Here is an 18,806-nt window from a genome sequence, read left to right on the forward strand (position 1 = left end):
AAGAGAAACAGAGAGACTTACACATTCTGTCTGGTCTCTCCTCTCCTGCCAGTTATTTCCGACTGCTTTTGGCATCTGATATAAATCAATTTTTCCCTCCGAACAGGCATCTTCTGCCTCCTGCAGAGCACAGGAGCTCAGGCAGGCCCTAACCCGCCTAGCTCCCGGGTATTTGTAAAAAATAATTTATTATAACTCACTGAGCACTTGCTATGTGCCAGGATTTTGCTAAGTGCCTTGACATTTAAAGGCATTGTAAAGAAGAAGACAAGCTAGGTGGCTCTCTGCTCCTGCTTTCCCTCACCACAGGTAGGATAGATGGGTGATAAACCTAGACTCTGAAATCAGATGTCCCGAGTTAAAATCCTGACTTCGCCACCCATCAGCTGGGTGACCTTGAACATGTCACCTCACTTTTTTGAATCTTGGTTTCCCCATATATAAAATGAGGATTCAGGGGGTGCCTGGGTGGCTCAGTGGGTTAAGGGTCTACTTTTGGTTAGGGTCATAATCTTGGGGTTCTGGGATCCAGCACCCCCATGGGCTCCCTGCTTGGCTGGGAGTCTGCATGTTCCTCTCCCTCTGCCCTTCCCCCACGCTTATGCTCCATCCCTCTCTCTTAAATAAATTAATATTTTGAAAAAATAAATAAAATGAGGATTCCTAATAGCTTCTATCTCATAGAATTGTTCTGAGGGTTGCATTGGCTAATATGGGCAGAGCTTCAAACCGAGTGTGACACCTAGGGAGAGGTGCTGTGAGGGCAGGTAGAGGTAAGTAGCTGCGGTGGGCAAGCCTAGGTCAGTCTGGCGGGAGGTGAGTGCTACTCGGCCCAACCTGCTGAGCAAGGAGGCAAGCTAGTGAGAGAGAGGAGGGGTTTTTCCAGGTAAAGCTAACACACGCACAGAAATGCATGTGCGTGCATGCGCGCACACACACACATCCATAGAGAAACACACACACACACACACACAGCTCTTACATAGTAAGTGCATTTGGATTAGTTCCTAAGTGTTGTATGTTCTGTGAAACTTCCAGTCATCCCAGGGGCTATCCAAGGGTTTAAGTGGATGATGTGGTCATCATTCTAGTCCCAGACCCCCACCATGAGCCCGCAGTAATTCCTCCGTCTGTCTCCAGAATCTACCCACATCTTGCCATCTTCCTCTGAACGCAGGTGGGACTTGGATTCTCTCCTGTGCTCTCTCAACCTCTCACAAAGGACCATTTCCCTACAACAATCACAGTGGTCTTCTTGAAATGCAAAACGTTTTTTTTTTTTTATACCTTCCAAGGTTTAAGAGAATAATCCACAGCTTCCAGGAGGCCTAAAAAGGTCCCTCAGAATCTGGCCCAGCAGCTGCTTCAGTCTTCTCCCTTCTCTTTCCACTGTCCCAAAGACTCACATGACTTCTTTTCATTCTTCACCATGGCCAAGTTCATTGCTGCCTCGGGGCTTTTGCACTTGCTATTCCTCCATTCAGGGGCCTGGACTTGACCCTCTCTCCCTGTTAGGATTCCTCTTGACATTTAGATCCTGGTAAGTGTCTTTTAGGGCCTCCTGGATATCTTGTTCAACGTGGTACCGCCTTGTCCCTGCTGTCCAGCCACCTGTCTCATCACTGCTTTTTGCTTCCTTCCAAAACATTGTCACTACTGAGAATAAACAAGAAATTGACCTATGCGTGTGTTTGTTGCTCATCTCCCCCCCCCACTAGAATGCAAGCTATCTGTCCACAGCTGCATTCCCATCCCCAGAGTCCTGACCCTAGTAAGTGTCCCCCAAATATTTGGTAAAGAAATTCTTGAATACAAAAAAAGACTTTTTTTTCATGAAAAGAAAACACTTTATTTTCTCTCAAAACAACATGAAGTTAAGAGTCTGGAGGGCTCAGAACTAAGACTGTATACTATACACTGTAGGGGGCAGGGTCGGGGGGGGGGAGAATGTTCCATGGTAAAAGAGCTATGCTCCTGCTCAGAAGGAGATAAAAGTTCAAACTTAGCAGGTGAGAAGAAGAGGTGTGAATGGTGTGTTTCAGATCTGCAAGCTTAAGTTTCCACCCCAGGACAGAAGGGCTATGAGAGTTCAGTCCTGCTGGAGAGAAGTGGTTGACCCCAAAAATGTGTGGTGTGGGGTTACCTGGGGGGGCTCAGTCAGTTAAGCATCTGCCTTTGGCTCAGGTCGTGATCCCAGGGTCCTGAGATCGAGCCCCACGTCAGGCTTCTCCTTCTCCCTCTGCTGCTCCCTCTGCTTGTTCTCTCTCTGTCAAGTAAATAAATAAATAATCTAAAAAAAAAAAAAAAAAGTGTGCTGCTGCATAGGAACAGACACGTCATTCTCTTCATAGAATGCTCAAATAATATAGGACCTTAGCTAAGGTGTGGTGATAGCTCACCAGGGGCCAGGTCCTAATGTAACATTTTGCGTGGGATTTAGGCCCAGGTCCTTAGTCGCGGGCAACAGAATCCACATGAGCAAATTCACAGTGAAAGGCATCTGCTCCAGTTTCTGTATTAGGACCCTTATGGACCTTCTGAAATGACCGAAGACCCAAGTTTGAATGCTACTCAGACCCGGAGCAATACTGGACACCCGTCGGGTCCAGAGAGCCCCCAAACGCTCCAGCCCAGCACTTTCATAGAAAGCCCTCTGCGGCTGACACCTGCCGATTGCCACCCGTGGTGTCTGAGCCCAAATGTGCAAAATTCCTCCATTTCCCCGGACGACCCCCCATGCCTCTGCCTTTGTGCTTTTCAGAAAGTTCCCTCTCCCCGCCTGCAGCCGACCCTCTCCCCCTGCTCATTTCCACATCTGAGTCCCGAGTGGACACGACGTGTTGTTGTAGCCTTTCCACCTCCAAATCAAGAAGAGGTCGGCGTTCAAGGACATGCCTCCTTCTCAGGAGCTCAGTCGCTCACCACACCACATTTCCTGAACCTTCCCTCTCAGCCACCACCTGCCTCCCCGATAGAGGAGGTGTCTTTAAGACTTTGCTCCTCTCTTGAGACCTCGGACCCAATTTTTCCTTGCCGGGTGAGTTCTTTTTGGCTTCCCTTCCATTTCTTTGATGTTCTCTTTTGTGTCTGTAACTGCGACTCCTTATCTCTCTAACAACAAGGAGGCTGTGACTGCAGATTGAAAGCCTTAAGAAGCTGCTTCTCGATTCCTCTTCAAACGGTTCCCATTTGATCCTTGAAGCTTGGCTTCCTCTTCACCAGCCCTAGAGAACTGGAGGGGCATTGAGGGCGCATTTCCATAAAAACCGTTCAAGACTTCGCCGGTCCTCGCAGAGGCCAGGCGGGACGTCCGTCCAGCCACCCCGGTAAATGCTTCCCCCGTTTCCACTCAGCCAGGGACAGCCTGGATGGTGACAGTGCACTGGGCAATGGGCCCGCCTCCCGCTTACTCCTCGGCTTTCCCATAGCAGGAGGCAGAGGTGGGGCCTCCAGCGAGGACTTTCACCGAGAAACCTACAGAAGGACCGAAAGCTCGAACAGGAGTGGATTCAACTCAACAAAATTCACATGAGTTCTAGAAAGGATCTGGCATCTACCAGAGATGTCAACAGGGCAAGGGGGCTTTGTGATCTGGGTAGACACAATGCCCTGTGCCCCCTTTTTTCCCCCGCCACCAGAACTCTGGCTTTGTTTGTGTAAATGGCCCTGGTCCCAGCTTCTCAGGACAGGTGAGTCCTTTGCAGGCCATTGGGCAAAGGCGGTTGGGTCCTTCCCAGGGATTGGACAAGAGTCTGTCATGTGACAGAGCTCTGGCCAATGGGATGGGGGAAGCCTTCTGCCAGGCCTCTAGGGAATGTAAATGTTCCCCTGGCTGAAGGAGGCCCAGCAAGAGAAAGCCTTTTCTCCTTGTCCCTTTCGGTGTTGAATGTAAGGTGTAACTCGTGGATCCTAACCGAAGCTGCCCTTTAGTGACCAGGAGGAAAGGCCAAGACAACTGCAGGGATGCAAACCCAGAGCGCTGTCAGTTTGAGCTCCTGGTTATGTGAGATAATTAAATATGTTTCTTGGTTACAACATGGGTGGGACATTTTTTTAAAAGATATTTTCTTTATTTATTTGTCAGAGAGATAAAGCACAAGCAGGGGGAGCAGCAGGCATTCCCCCCTGAGCAAGGAGCCTGCTGTGGGACCTGATCCCAAGACCCTGGGATCGTGACCTGAGCTAAGGCAGATGCTTAACTCACTGTGCCACCCAAGTGTCCCAGGGGTGGGACATTAACTTTTCTATAAATGGCCAGATAGTCAATATTTTCAGCTTTTTAAGCCAATGACTCAACCTTGCCATTGTAGTATGAAAGCAGATATAAACAGTATGTCAATGAGTGAGCATGCCTGGGTTTCGACAGAATTTGATTAAACGGAAATTTGAATTTCACATCAACTTCAAATGTCATGGAATATTTCTTTTATGGATTTTATTCAACTGCTTAAACTGTAAAGATATTGTTAGGTCATGGGCTGCGCGAACACAGGTGGAAAGTCAGGTTTAGTCCCTGGACTAAGTCGTCATCAGTGGGTTTTCAGCTACTGGAAGCTGGGTGCCTTCTAGATGATTCTGTCATCTGACTTTCCTTTTCACAGTTGACAAAGCTGAGGTCCAGAGTGGGGAGACACAGCTAGTGTGTGTCAAGGCTAATAAATCTAGATCCCTAAGCTCTGGACAAGACCAGGATTATCCCCAGGATATGACACTGATTCCTAGGCATCTACACACCACTTACGGCTCTCTTTCTCCTGGGCTGTGGCATTGTCCTTTGTTTATGTGAGTGCATTTCATTGCCACAGAAATATAGCAAGGGCCAAGAGAGCAGTAACTCTTACTGAGGACCTACCACAGGACAGGCACTTTACATTATTTAATCCTCCAGTTTTGAGGGAGAGGTTATTAAGTCTGAGAGGACTGAGCCATGCTGGGATTCACCCAGGAGGAAATGGGAGCCCTACCTTCCCTGCCGATCTCACCTCCTCTCATGCTCCAGGTGTCTGCATGTCCCCTGATGAGGAGGATATGGCCCCTTTCCTTCGGCCGTTGCATACATGCAAGAAAACCCTAGCAGAGAGCTTAAAGATACTTATCTTCTTTTCTGAAGTTTTATTCTTGCTATAGTGGGCTGCTTTTTACCGGTTCTGGGTGGAGTTAGAAAATAGACCAGGGGAAACGATGGGGTGACATTCTCGATCCTGGCCACTAGAGGGCAGCAAGAGGCCATGTTTCTGAAGCAACTCGGGGCCTTTTCTCTCCGGTTCCGCTGAATTCATTCACAAGTTTGTCGGAAACTTGGGGAAGAATAAATTTCAGTCTCCTATTCCAACATCCTCGTTTTTCTGATGGGAAAAACAATCTCGTAGGGGTCTGGTTCCTTCACGAGAGTCAGACATTGGTAACTGTTAAGTCAACAAATAATTGAATATTCATCGGCACAGCTGTTAATCCTTGGTCACCGCTTGGGCGGTGGAGATGCATTAGGGGCGGAAAGGCATGGTCCCTGCCTGCACGGAGCTTGCAGTCCATAGAGGCACATGGACAATGAGAAATGATGGAACCAACCACATTATCAGCTACTGTGGGAAAGGGTTGTATAGACAGAGGGTCAGGAGCGAGCCCTGTGTAGAAGTGACATTCCCACTGCCCACCCTCCTGCCAAGATGAAAAATAGCCAGGCTTTAAAGAATCAAAGGGACAAGAATTCTGCAAATAAGGACCCACAAGAGGAAGAGGGTTGGTCTCCTGCTGGCCTGCAGTGTGGCTGGGTGGAGCTGGAGAAGGAAGGAGAGGTAAGGCTCCAGCGATATGGTAATGACCTTGTACTGAACATTCCCGAGATGCCAAGCACTGTGTTGGGTGCGTTGTCTCACTCCATTGCCACCACAAATCTATGGCTTATGTACTATTATTTTTCCCATTTTATAGCCTCAGAGGGGTTGAACCACTTGGCCAAGACCACACAGGTCAGAAGGAGCCTCGCTGGGATTCAAACCAGAGTCTGTCTGACTCTAGCACCCAGCCTCATCCTCACTATCCCAAACAGAGACGGAACACTGCCTAGAACCCTGAGATCTTGTCTGTTGGCCGATGCAGTCCCCATAGTCTTCTCCTCCCTCTGCATCTCAGGAACGCTTCCCTTCACTGTCCGCTCTGCTCAGGGAGGCAGGGAGCAAGGCAGAAATTAAACAGTAGAAAGAAAGAGCTTTTCTAGAAAGAGCTATTAAAAGCCAGGAAAGGGGTTCCCAAAACACGTCAGCAGTTATTCCTTTCCCAAAACAATGCTCACAAGAACACGGAGCTCTCTGACCACAAAAACAGCCTCCTAACAACCAGAGGAAGGCTGCCTCATGCCCGTGAACGCAGATGGCCTTAAAGCCTGGAAAGTCAGACGGGGCCAGCTCTTGAAACTGAGCGGGCCAGTGTATAACACTGAGCATATCAGCGTGAGCTGCCCCAGTAATAGCTCCACCTTGCAGAGTGTCCGTCTGACTTTCTGATGGATGAAGAAGGCTCTGGAACTGCTGGGCATGTCTTGGGTGACTCTGGTCTCTGAGGATGTCAATGATGGGGACTGGTTTTGCAAGAAGGGAGGCAGTGGCGCAGAGCTGGCCCTTGCTACACCATACCCCGTGCCATTTCACCTCTTCTGGCCCATCTCCAGCTATCTAAACGCTTCCAGCCTTCAAAGCACAGCCCCATCATCCATCCCGAAGCTTCTGCCTTCTCCAGTACTCATGGCATCTTCTGCCCTCTGCTCATTCTCTTTTACGATCTGCCCAATTTTTTCGTCCTGCAGCACAGAAACACCACACTTGGGAGACAGAAAACCAAGGCTTGGGTCCCAGCCCACAGCCCAGAGCTATTCTCAGCCAGGCTGGGGGCTAACTCAGAGTAGCAATAGCAAACAGTCCCTCCCCTCCAAGAGCTAGCATTTCAAAGTTTGCATCTGGAGGACGGACATCATAACTTCTCCTGCTGGCTGTGACTACAAGACAAAATAGTGAAACACAGGCGCTGCTTGTGAATTCAGGTGTGCCGTACAAGTTTTGTTCCCCCACTAATTCCTCCACAGTTGCCTCATTTTTCCCATCTGAAAATTGGGGGAAGAATGCTGATTTACTTCAGGCCCATTCTAGCACATTCCAGTGGAACAAGAGGCAGTGCTGCTAGCTGCTAGCAGACTTGTCCCTGCGGTCATCCTACCTGGTTTTTCATCTTGGTGTTGCCTCTTTCCTGCCTTTGGGACCCTGGACAAGTTACCTGAGCTCTGTGCCTCAGTTTCCTCATCTATGAAATGGGTGATGATAATAGTCCCTACGTCCCAAGGTCGTGGAGGAGCTCATTGGTTTCCTGGGGCTACTGTAACAAATTGCTATAAATTGGGTAGCTTACGACAGGGAATGTTCTCACCATTCTCAAGGCCAGAAATCCAAAATCAAGGTGTCGGCAGGGCTTTACTCTCCTTTGGAAGGCTCTAGAAGAGAAACCTTCCTTGCCTATTCTTGGTGGCTGCAGGGGTGCCTTGGCTTGTGGCTGCATCACTCCAGGCTCTGCCCCATCTCCATGTGGGCTTCCTCACGTCTCTCCTCTGTGTGTATTTAAGAAGGACTCTTGGCATCAGACACAGGGCCCACCTGAAAAATCCAGCATGATCTCGAGGTTCTTTGCTTAACTACATCTGCAAAGTCCTCTTTTCCAAATTCGGTCATCTTCACAGGTCCCAGGAGCTTGAACAAGGACATATCCTCTGGGGGCCACCATTCACCCCACTACAACCAGTAACACCGGCACCTCCGGTGCTCCACACAGAGCCAGGGAAACTGTGAGGGCTCAGTTGACAGGAGCTGTGACCGTTGTGTCCCTTGAGGTGGTATCTGGGGTTGAACTGTGGAGACTTGTCCAACAGGAACAGGAAGCGGGGTGCGGAAAGACGGGTCACCCTCTCCCTGCAGGCCTCTGGGGCTGGCAGCACGACTTGTCACACTGCATTTTCTAACCTGACCAGACTTGTTTGGGCCTTCAGATTCCCTACATTCTCTCTGTTCTAAACAGGGCTTTTTTTCAGAAACCACCAACTAGTGCACAGTCTGTAGGTGACTTCACTAACATCAATCTCGAGGTGACTATGAGTCAGAGGCTGAGGAGAGCAAGTTACAAAACAGCCCGCTGGGCAGGAGGGGGAGAAATGGCCCGCAAAAAAATGACCCACCTGATGCGTCGCCATCTTGTTTCGTCTCAGACCAGCTTGGCCTCATCAGGTAACGATGGGCATCAGGTTTAAAGGTCGACGTGGTTTTTCACTGAAAAGAAAGGAGGCTGCTTTCATCCCAAGAGCTAGTTCTGTGGCTGAATAGGGTGGAAGTGTATACAAGTGTCAGGGGGTACATCTGGTTGAAGAAAGAAATGAGAAAAGAATGGCCTGGGCCTCATGAGGGTGGGGAGGCTGAGGGACTCCAGGAAAGGCCAGTGGACGTGAATCTGGGGTCCTCACTCTACCATGGTAAAGCACAAAGAGAAAGGACAGCTACACTGGTTCCAATCTTGAAGGGCCCTGTGACTGCTCAGAGCCTCAGTGTTCTCAGCTGCCAAATGGGTATCATAACAGGAAATACGCCATAGAGACTCCGTGCTCTGTGGACACACAGGTGGTGCTAATGGGTGCTCATTGTTTTTCCCCGCCACTAGCAGAATGAAGAATACGAGGTGGCTGGTTCTGTTCCAGGACAGTAGAAAGATCTGAACTCTGAGCCAGACCTGCCTGTGTCTGGGAGGGAGATGGTGGAAGGCCTGTCCCCAAAGTGTGCACAGCCCATGGGGAGGCCTCTGTGCTAGCTGAGAGGGTTAGTTCTTGAGCCCACAAATCACCTTCATTTCCAGAACCAATCTGAGGACAGGAGGTAACGTCAGAAGTGTAATATTTCATGACTGTTGTGTGACCCCATCTTTATCCCTAGAAGCCCCCCAAAATCACTAGCGGCTGAGGTCCTTGCCAGAAGTGCCTTCATGTAATGATATCGATATGGCATCCTTGTCCCTGGGCTCATGGAAATGGGCAGTTGCCCTGTGTGGGAGCATACACACCCACTGTTCCCCAGCTCTGCACAAAACTGATTGGCAGAGAGGACAGTTCACACCTCATTCTTCCGATCCCACCAGCTTCTGGGACCTTCTTCCTCCTGAGACCAACGTCAGCTTGATTTCAGAGCAGGCTGCTCACCTGGCTGAAGGGAGAATCTTGAGTTAAGAAGCCAGTATAATTTTAGCAAGACTTTCCATTGTGCCATGGGTTCAGAATGACCCATTCAGAATGAGTGGGTTCAGTAGTTCCCTTTACTCCTCACTTGCCCCAATGTAATTATTTCCTTTTAATGTTGAGAAGCACAGGTGACCCTCAGAGCCAACCCTTAGATTTGGGGCAATGAACTTACAGAACCCCTAATGCAAAGATAATATCTTAAAGCAACTCGGGAGAAAAGAAGACAGTTACACAAGTAGATGATGAGGTTGACATCCAATCTCGCTATAGTCTTAACAGAAGTCAGAAGATAGAAAAACAATTTAAAGGGGGAAAAAATGAATAAATTGGACCTTGTCAAAATTAAGAACTTTTGTGCATCAAAGGATATCATCAAGAGAGTGAAAAGATGATTCCCTGAATGGGAAAATCTTTACAAATCCTGATGAGAGAATCTAGCCTCCAGAATGTGTTAAGAACCCTTACAATTCATTAAAAAAAAAAAAAGAACCCAATTTAAAAATGAACACGAGACTTAAACAGACACTTCACCAAAGAAGATAGGCAACAGGCCAACAAGCCCGTGGAAAGACACACAGTCATTTGTCGTTCAGGAAATGCAACTCAAAACCACCACGAGATACAACTCTATACCCAGTAGGATGGCTAAAATCAACAAAACAGTAAATAATAATAGAGAGGATGTGGAGAAATTGGAAACCTCATACATGACTGGTTGGATTATAAAATGGTGCAGCCTGTGAAAAAGAGTGTAGCAGTTCTTCAAAAAGTTCAACATAGAATGACCACATGACCCAGCACCCCACCCCTGGGTACATACCCAGAAGCGTTGTTAACAAGTGTCCGAACAAAATCTGTACACGAATTCATAGCAGCACTATTTAGAATAATAAAGGGTAGAAACAGCCCAAACAGTCATCAACTGATGAATGAATAAAAAATGTAGGATATTCAAACGGTGGGAAATCATTCAGCCATAAAAAGGAAGGAAGTACCGATCCACGCTACAACGCGAACCCCCCAAACATGAAGCTAAGTGAAAGAAGCAAACACGAAAGGCCCCATATTTTATAATTTTACTTATATGGAATATCCAGAATAGGAGAACCCATAGAGACAGAGAGGAGATTAGTGGGTTATCAGCTGCTGGGTCAGGAGGAGGGAGGCAGGAGGAGTGACTCCTTAATAGGTATGGGATATCCTTTTAGGGAAAAGAGAAAGTTCTGGAACTCAGTAGTTGTGAAGGCTGCACAACACTGTGTATGTACTTACTGCCACTCAACTGTCTACTTTTAAAATGGCTAAGATGGCAAATGATGTTATATTTATTTTACCACCCAAAAAAGTTTTCCAATCACTGAACTGAGAACTTCAAAGAATTTTCCTTCATTGTATGCATCCCTATCGACACACTGGTTCATGTCTCTTCGAGGAAAGATACAACCTTGAAACAAAAGGATATCTGTTCCAAAACTATCGCCAAGTTAAGGACATTTGCTAATACTTATGTCAACTTGATATGATTAACATTGAATTTCAAAAAGTATCACATGCCCTAAGTTTATGACCATCAACCAAGTGTTCTTGGTATTTTTCTTCTGCAGTCCTACCCCCCTCTACAGCTGTCCGGTGTCGGAAGGGGCAACTGGGTAAGCCAGTCTTGGGGTTGGGTGCCCTGGGCTCTCTCACTTTGACAAGCCCCACAGGTGTGTTTATGTTACTTTTCTCTTATGTCTTTTCTTTTCAATGATTGTATTGTGTAAAAATTAAGTATTTTAAAAATTAAGTATTTTTTTTAAAAAGTATTTAAAAATAGACATGAAAATAAAATGTAAAAATAGGACAGGTACAAATGAAAAAACCCAGGACAGTGGAGATGTGGAAGCTTCCTCCATGACCTGGGACCATTTTTTCAGGAGCCAAAGTAGAAGTAGACACTGAGCAAGAGTCTAAGCTAGGTTCTAGATTTCTCCAAGCCCAAGCTTCGGGGCTCCTAGAAACCTATACACACAGGGCACATTTAGAAGACACTGTGCTCCAAACAACCACGGAAGAGAAAGAGCCCGCCCTTTTCAGAGATGGAGGAGACGAACGGATTTTCTCTAAGTGAACTGTCACTTTTTCTTGGAAACTTTTGCCCTGGGAAGGAACAGAGGAGAACCTTCTGGATGCGTGGAAGGAGCCCCCCAGCCCCGGCCAAAGGCAGAGACAAGGCTGCATGGGAGAAGGTTGAGACCTGGAGCACGATGGCTTTGCTGAACTCTTGAGACCCCAGAAGGTGAACCCCCCCAAACCTGCTACCTGCCTCTACATCCAGGGCCATTGGGGCCACTGACTTTCAGTCAAGGTGAGAGACTGTACTTCCTTCTGGGACCTCAAGGAAGGCCACTCTGCTGGCTCTAATCTGGGGTGACAGAGAAGATGGTGAGGGGAGGGTAGGAAGGTTGAAAGTGGCCCCAGGCTGGACTTGGGCCTGAAGCAAGGCTGTGGTTGGCACAAGGTTCTGGGCAAGGGCGGGGAATGGGTCTTGGGATGGTGCAAAGGCTGGGGCCGAAGGTCCATTAGCCTGAAAATGGACTGGGAAGAATTCTGGAAGATTCTAGTGGGGAACTGCCACCAGAAACTCTGACAGCAACCAGCAGGGACTTGCTGTGAAGAGAGGTGAGTCCTTGGAGGAACAAGTCCGTATCTGTGGTCAGTGGTTCCCCAAGGGCATGGGATTTGGGGCAGCTTCTTGGGTTTGCCCACGCAGCACCGAGAGGCTCTGTTGTCCTGCTCGTCAGCAGGTGGCTCTAAGGTAGTCCCAGGATCCTGTGTCGTGTCTGGGTTCAGTGTTTTTGAGCCCAGTGGTCCTGCCCTTTTTTTCTTTCTTCCTCCAAGTGTGCAAACACACTCTTCTTTGTGACCCGCATCTCTAGGAGCTCCTTATCACCAGCACCGAGCTGCCTGGTTGCAGAGTGACCCAGAGAGAGAGGCCTCTATGGACAGAGAGAAAGCAGCATATGGGAAGATCACAGGTAATGCAACCTTGGCAGAGGCCCGCCGGCAGAAGAAGGCTGACATGGACAGACATGAAATGTGCCCAGGGTTTGTTTCTATCAGGTATGTGAGATACACAGACACAGAAATGACTGTCTTGGGTCCCTGGAAACAGGAGGCATGGCACATCACAAGGACTGCATGGAGAGCCCCCCGGGGCAGGTCAGAGGACAGAAGTATTGAGAGGAAAGATGGGCACGAGCCTTCACTGTGATTTTTGCTGGAAGGAATGGTTGAGGCCAGCCAACCCAGCTCAACAGTTTGGATAATTCCAGTGGGCTCTGGGATAGAGGGACTGTCCTGAGCTGTCTTCTACCTGATCCTGGCTTGATTCAGACAGGGAATATTGGTCCAACCTGGGAGAACTCAGTGCAGGAGGTAGTTGGCAGGGAAGTCCTCTGGACTGCTGGGTGTGGCTGTGAAAGGTGCCCCCAGAGGCAAGAGATCGGCTAACTCTAAGAACTGGCTAGCCCTCAGAGGGGTGTCTTCCCTGTCACTGAGGCCCCAGGTGCCAGAGCATCAAGGATATGGAAAATAAGACAATATAATTAAGAACAGGAGGCAGGAGTGATCCTTGCCTCGTACGGTAGGGGCAGAGAGCCTGGCCCGCCGGGGCCGCTGGGGCTGCCCTCTCCCAGCCAGAGCACAGGGGGTGGGACCCGGTCAGCCTCAGGGAGCCGTGTTTGAAGGTGGGGAGTACAGAGGTTTGGTGGTGGGTAGTGAAGGGCAAAGAAGTAGTAAGGTAGGGTCAGGTAGGGGCCTAGGCTCTAGGATCTGAGCGTGCCCTGGAGACCGGGAGCAGGGGAGTCAGGGCAGGGGCGTGAAGAATGAGGAGCCTGAGCTGGAAAGGCTTTGGGGGAAGAGTGGCTCCGAGCCATGAGCAAGAAGAGCAGCAAAGTGGGGGAGAAGTTGAGACCAGAGAAGGAGCTCGCGCTGCAGAAACCTCTGGCCACGGAGCTGTGGGTGCCCTGGGACCCAGCAGAGACGGCCTCATTGCAGGCTCCCCAAAAGGCAGGTGGCCCCTCTGTCACATGGCTGGCAGCGGGGATCTGGCCGGAACTGCGGCAGAGAGCTGTCCCCATGGCTGCAGAGACACCAGCTGTGGCCAGGATCTGAAGAGGACAGGAGGAACTGGTGGAGTCTCACCCCCCCCAGCAGAACTCTCAGGACACTTTCTGTGTCTGGGCTTTGGTTTTGTTTCTGGGCTCCCTTCCCTAGGGCTCCCCTCCCGAGTGGCCGCCCCAGGCTGGGGCCCTGGGATGCTGCAGGCCAAGCCAGCAAAAGGGGAGGTGCCCCCCCCTTTCCCTAAGAGAAAGCAGCCGATCGCCACCCTGGCTTCATCCGGACAAGCTCTGAGTCAGTTAGACCTGATGAAGGCAGGACCAAAGGGGTCTTACAGGAGGCCTGGGCATGCAGGGTACACAGGGCAATCGTGGGCAATCGTGGGGCTCTCACGGAGGGAGCTGTACCATTTACAAAGTGCTCAACCCAGGCCCTGGCGCCTCACAGCCCTCCGGTGGAGCATGCAGGGGGGATGCCAGCGCAGAGCCCACGGGTCCGCCTTCCTAGACGGCTCACAGCGCCACCCAGCGGCGAGACTCCCCCCTCCGGAGCCGCGGTTCCACCACCTCTGGCCTGGGCACCGCCGAGAACCTGGAGATTCCACCCTCCCCGCCCTGCTCCAGCCTCCCACCCGCCGCTTTGCTAGAGCATCTGATGGGAGGCTCTCAGAGGCTCAGCCCTGCCTGCCAGGTCAGCCCCAACGCGGAGGAACCGCTGGACCCAGAGATACTTAAGATCGAAAGCTTGGTGGGTGAACAGGGGACTTGGTGCCATGCATGGGACCCAAACTCTCTGAAGAATCCAATCCGTGGCTACTGAATCACTCCGTTTGGGGTTTTAGCCCCATGCTCTGCACCAGACTCATGGAGAGAAGCCTTAGTCCTCCCTCTTCCCCTGCCCTGCCCAGCCCTTTCCCTAGAAGAGTGCTGGTCTAGATTTCCTAAGTTCCAGTCCCCGGTGTCTCTCTACACCAAATAACTGACTTAGGAAAAACAGAGAGAAAAACCAGACTCAGTCTTTGCTGGGACCGAGACTCTGCTTTTCTTTCTTTCTTTCTTTCTTTCTTTCTTTCTTTCTTTCTTTCTTTTGTCTTTCTTTTTTATTTTTTTCCCTCCCACTTGATCTATGTCTCCATTTTTCCTCAGTGTTAATAAAACATGATCCCTCTGGGGGAAGCAGGGAAAGAGAAGGAGGATCCTCCTTGCACAAGAACTAGCAGATGAGAGATGCTGCTCCAGGAAGACAGGCTTGAGCTCTGCCATGGGGCGTTAAGCCTGTTAAGAGCGAAGGCAGGGCTGTCCATCGTCCGAGGGGCACTAGGCAGCGGGGCCCGGAGAAGGAGCCATGGACAGGGAGGCCCAGGACCGCATCACAGAGCTCTGGAACAATCACAGAGGGGTTTTTGTGGCTGGGGGAGGGGACACGGAGCTGAGATGAGCTCCTAGCCTTCACATCCACCATGCAGACCACCCCCCGCCTTCTTCTCTGAACTGCCCTCTTGGGCAAAGTCAGAATTTATTTCATATCTAACCCTGATGTTATGGTGGATGCCTTTCAATCCCCTCTGGCTCAGAAAGAATGGGCTATTTAATTGGAAGAGCCCCAGATTCGGGGTCAGGATTCCAGAATCAGCTACCGGTTAACAGGGAACTTAGAGCAAGCCATCTGCTGCTCTGAGGCTCCTATCTTTCATCTGTAGAATGGGAGACCAGAGTTTCTTGCACTGGGATCTGTGGAACGCTATGTCTCAAGAAGACAGTGCAATTTAGAGAAAAAAGGTGCAGGGTTAATTAAAGAAATTCTGATGGTGGCCCCTCTTTGCAATTCAAGCACACATTAGGGTGTTAGGCGCCCTTAAAAAAAGCCCCACAGTAAAGGAACCTCTTCAGTTTCTTTAATCCTGCATTTCCAAGCTTTCTTGACCTCAGAACAGTACTCTCCTTTTTTTGTGGAAAATAAATTAAGATCTTGAGGAATATAACCCTTTGAAAGATTCCTTGGGAAATGATGAATGAAATGATCCCTAAATTCCTGTTAAGCTTTAAACATCATAGTTTTGAGAAACAGGGGTTCCGAATTAGGAGATATGATCTCAATTTGAAATGAATTCATTATAAGGCACATGGGCCAGTTAAAAACCAGAATAACATCGGTACAGAGCCCAGAGCAGAGGGATCCAGCAGGTGGGCACAGACACTCAGTCCAGCAGGAGCAAAAACCAGCCCCTGAGTCCCAGGTCTTCTCCTGGCATCCTGGCCCTCCGTGTCCTCTTCTCAGACAGGAGTCTGGACAAGGGAAGGAGCCCTTCTAGTGCCCTAGACAGCCACTTTCTTTCATTTCAGAAGAACATTGTTCTAAAAGGCCCCTCTTTATTTCAAAGATGATTTTACAGAACTGGCCTCAGTTGGGGGGTGTTCCTTACTGGGTTTCTTTTTCCCGCTGAGCATTGTTTTATGCCAATGTGTGAACTAGATCACTTTCTTTGCTTTTGTGGCTTGGCCTTCTGTGTTGTTGATTTTCTTCATTCTTTCATTCACAAGGAATATCTGATTAGAAGCAAAACAAATGGAAAATCATGATGGCTTTGCAGAATTGGGTGGTTTGGGGGAGTTATATCTTCTAGGCATTGGACATGAGGACGCAGTGGGAACTGCGGATGCTCGTCCAGGGTTGGAGGTTTTGGTCTGTGATTTAAGTCTTTGCCTCTCTCGCTTGTGTCCGTTGCTCCTCAACCACATGGTAAGTTCATGAAGTCAAAGCCGGCTTCCTCTTCTTTGATCCCCACAGCACCTGCCACCGTGACCTATGAAGACTGACATTTGCAGAGGCTGGGTATACCCTCACACCTGCTGGTTGAGTGAGGGGAAAAAAATAAATGAACACTGGACCCCAGCCAAGAGCTGGTCCAGGCTTTGACATGAAATCTATGTCCCAAGAGGTGTGGCCGAGCAGATCTTTTATTGTGCCCAAAGTGGACTTTGGACAGTTACTCACTTAAAAACCCAAGCATTTGAACCAGAAAATGTGAGGCTGAGAATAAATTGGAAGGCATTGGGAAAAATTCTCAGATGCCCACATGGCCTTGTGAGCGTGTTATGCAGAACCTTGGGCTGAAAGCTCCGCGCATGCTTCGCTTGTGGGCTTGGGCGTGTTGCTTCATTTCTCTGTCCTTCTCCCTCTTCACCTAAAATGGGGATATCGGTAATCCCTTCATGGCCAGTGTAGTGAGGATTACATGAGACTGTGTACAGAAGACTCCGCATGTTGTGTGGACAGGGCATAGTAATTCTGCAACGGAATGAGATGAGCATACCAAAAAAGTCCAAAGGAGGGCATGGAAAGAAAAATTCCTCTCAAATTTAGTATAAAAATATAGTGCAAAAATAGAATAATATAATCATTCTTTGGAACAGGAAAAGTAATTTAAAAATTCAGATGAAAGCATAAATATTGAAGAATGCCAAGAACAATTTCGAAAAGTAATAATAAGGAGGAATTAGCTCTAGGATATAATAGGGTTTAGGTCTAATGGTACTACCGCGGAAAGAAGTCTGATTTTGGCACCAAAGTACACAAATATATCACTGGTTCAAAATCGAGAGTCCAAATATAGACCCCAGGGTATGTGAGCACATAATGCATAATGAAGGTGACATTTCAGCTCACTGGGCTGAGTTGTTTATTTACTAAATCATGCCAGCCTAATTGATTCTGCACCTGGATTGAATAAAGTTGAACTTTTTTGTCCACTGTCTACAATAATAAATTCCACATGGATTAAAAACTTAACGTAACAATCTAAAATTTTTTAAAATTAAATCAAGTGTAGGTGTGGATAATGCCTTATTTGGTAATGTATGGATACCCAGGAGCCATAAGGGAAAAATAGACTGATTTAGTTTTATAAGTATTTGATTTTTCTCTATAAATAATGATACTGCAAACAAAGTTGAAGACAAAGACAATGCTTGAGAGGACAAATGTATAATATATATACTAGATAAAAGAGTCATTTGTAGAGATTTCCTACCAATTGATAAGAAAATGACAAATAGCCCAGTTGGGGATGACAAGAAGAAGAGACTTCTATTTTCAGAAAATGTTTTAGAACAAGTATCCAAAAATATCCCTTTCTCAGTACACAAAGATCTAAAAGTGCTTGAGAGAGTATAAGTAAAATATTTTTTAAAGCATGATTGAGCAGACAGTAATGTCAGGGAAATACCCAGAGGGCAGTAAAGTCAGGGAAATACCCAGAGGGCAGAAAACCAGAACATGTTAACCAGAGGGTCAGCAAGTGCTGGATTTAGTGTTTGCTCAAAGGCTCCTCAAAAACTGAGATATAGAGCTGTCATATTCACTCTGGGTGTGTACCCATAAGAACTGAAATCGGGATCTCAGAATGATATCCACAGTCCCTATTCCCCGTGGCATTATTCACAACAGCTAAGGCATGAAATCAACATATGGTGTCTGTAGGCAGATGAATGAGCAAAGAAAATGTGGTAGACACATACAATGGAATATTATTCAGCCCTGAAAAAGAAGGGAGTTCTGTCATTTATGACAACATGGATGAATCCAGAAGACATTCTGCTAAGTGGAATAAGCCACAGAAAAACAACAACTACACAATACCACTCATATAAGGAATCTTAAAAGGTCAAACTCATAGAAGCAAGTAGCAGAATGATAGGACCTAGGGGCCCGGGAAGAGGGACATGGAGTGCCATTAGTCAAAGGGTGCAAAGTTTCAGTTATCCAAGGTGAGCAAGGCCTAGAGATCTCCCGCATGGCACAATTTCTCTAGTTAACAATATTGCATTATACATTTAAAATTTGGTTAAGAGAGTAGACCTTCTGTTGTGTTCTTATCACACACAAAAAATAATGGTTGATAATAAATAAAGAAGGCAGGAAGAACTTGGGGAGGTGATGGATTATTTCTGGCAGAGACTATGGTGATTTTTTCATGGGTGTATATTTTTTTCTAAACTCATCAAGTTGTATATACATGAATTATGTACAACTTCAGTGTGTCAATTACACCTCAATAAAATGGCTTTAAAATCACATTAAAATGATACTTCAAAAAAATATTTTATTTATTTATTTGACAGATATCACAAGTAGGCAGAGAGGCAGGCAGAGAGAGAGAGAGGAGGAAGCAGGATCCCCACCGAGCAGGAGCCCAACACAGGGCTCAATCCCAGGATCCTAGGATCATGACCTGAACCAAAAGCAGAGGCTTTAACCCACTGAACTACCCAGGTGCCCCCTAAAATGATATTTTTAAAAGATATCTTTTCATCCCTGGTGGGCAGATCCTGAGTTTTAAGATGACAAGAGATGCCAAAAATAGCCTGGAACCCAGTAAAGAAGTCACATTAGAGACCTCACATGGAGCCAAAACTCCAGAAGGGGATGTGTGAGCCATAATATA

Source organism: Mustela putorius, unplaced genomic scaffold, assembly GCF_011764305.1.
Source record: "Mustela putorius furo isolate JIRA1106 unplaced genomic scaffold, ASM1176430v1.1 tig00003859_pilon_pilon_pilon, whole genome shotgun sequence".
NCBI lineage: Eukaryota > Metazoa > Chordata > Mammalia > Carnivora > Mustelidae > Mustela > Mustela putorius.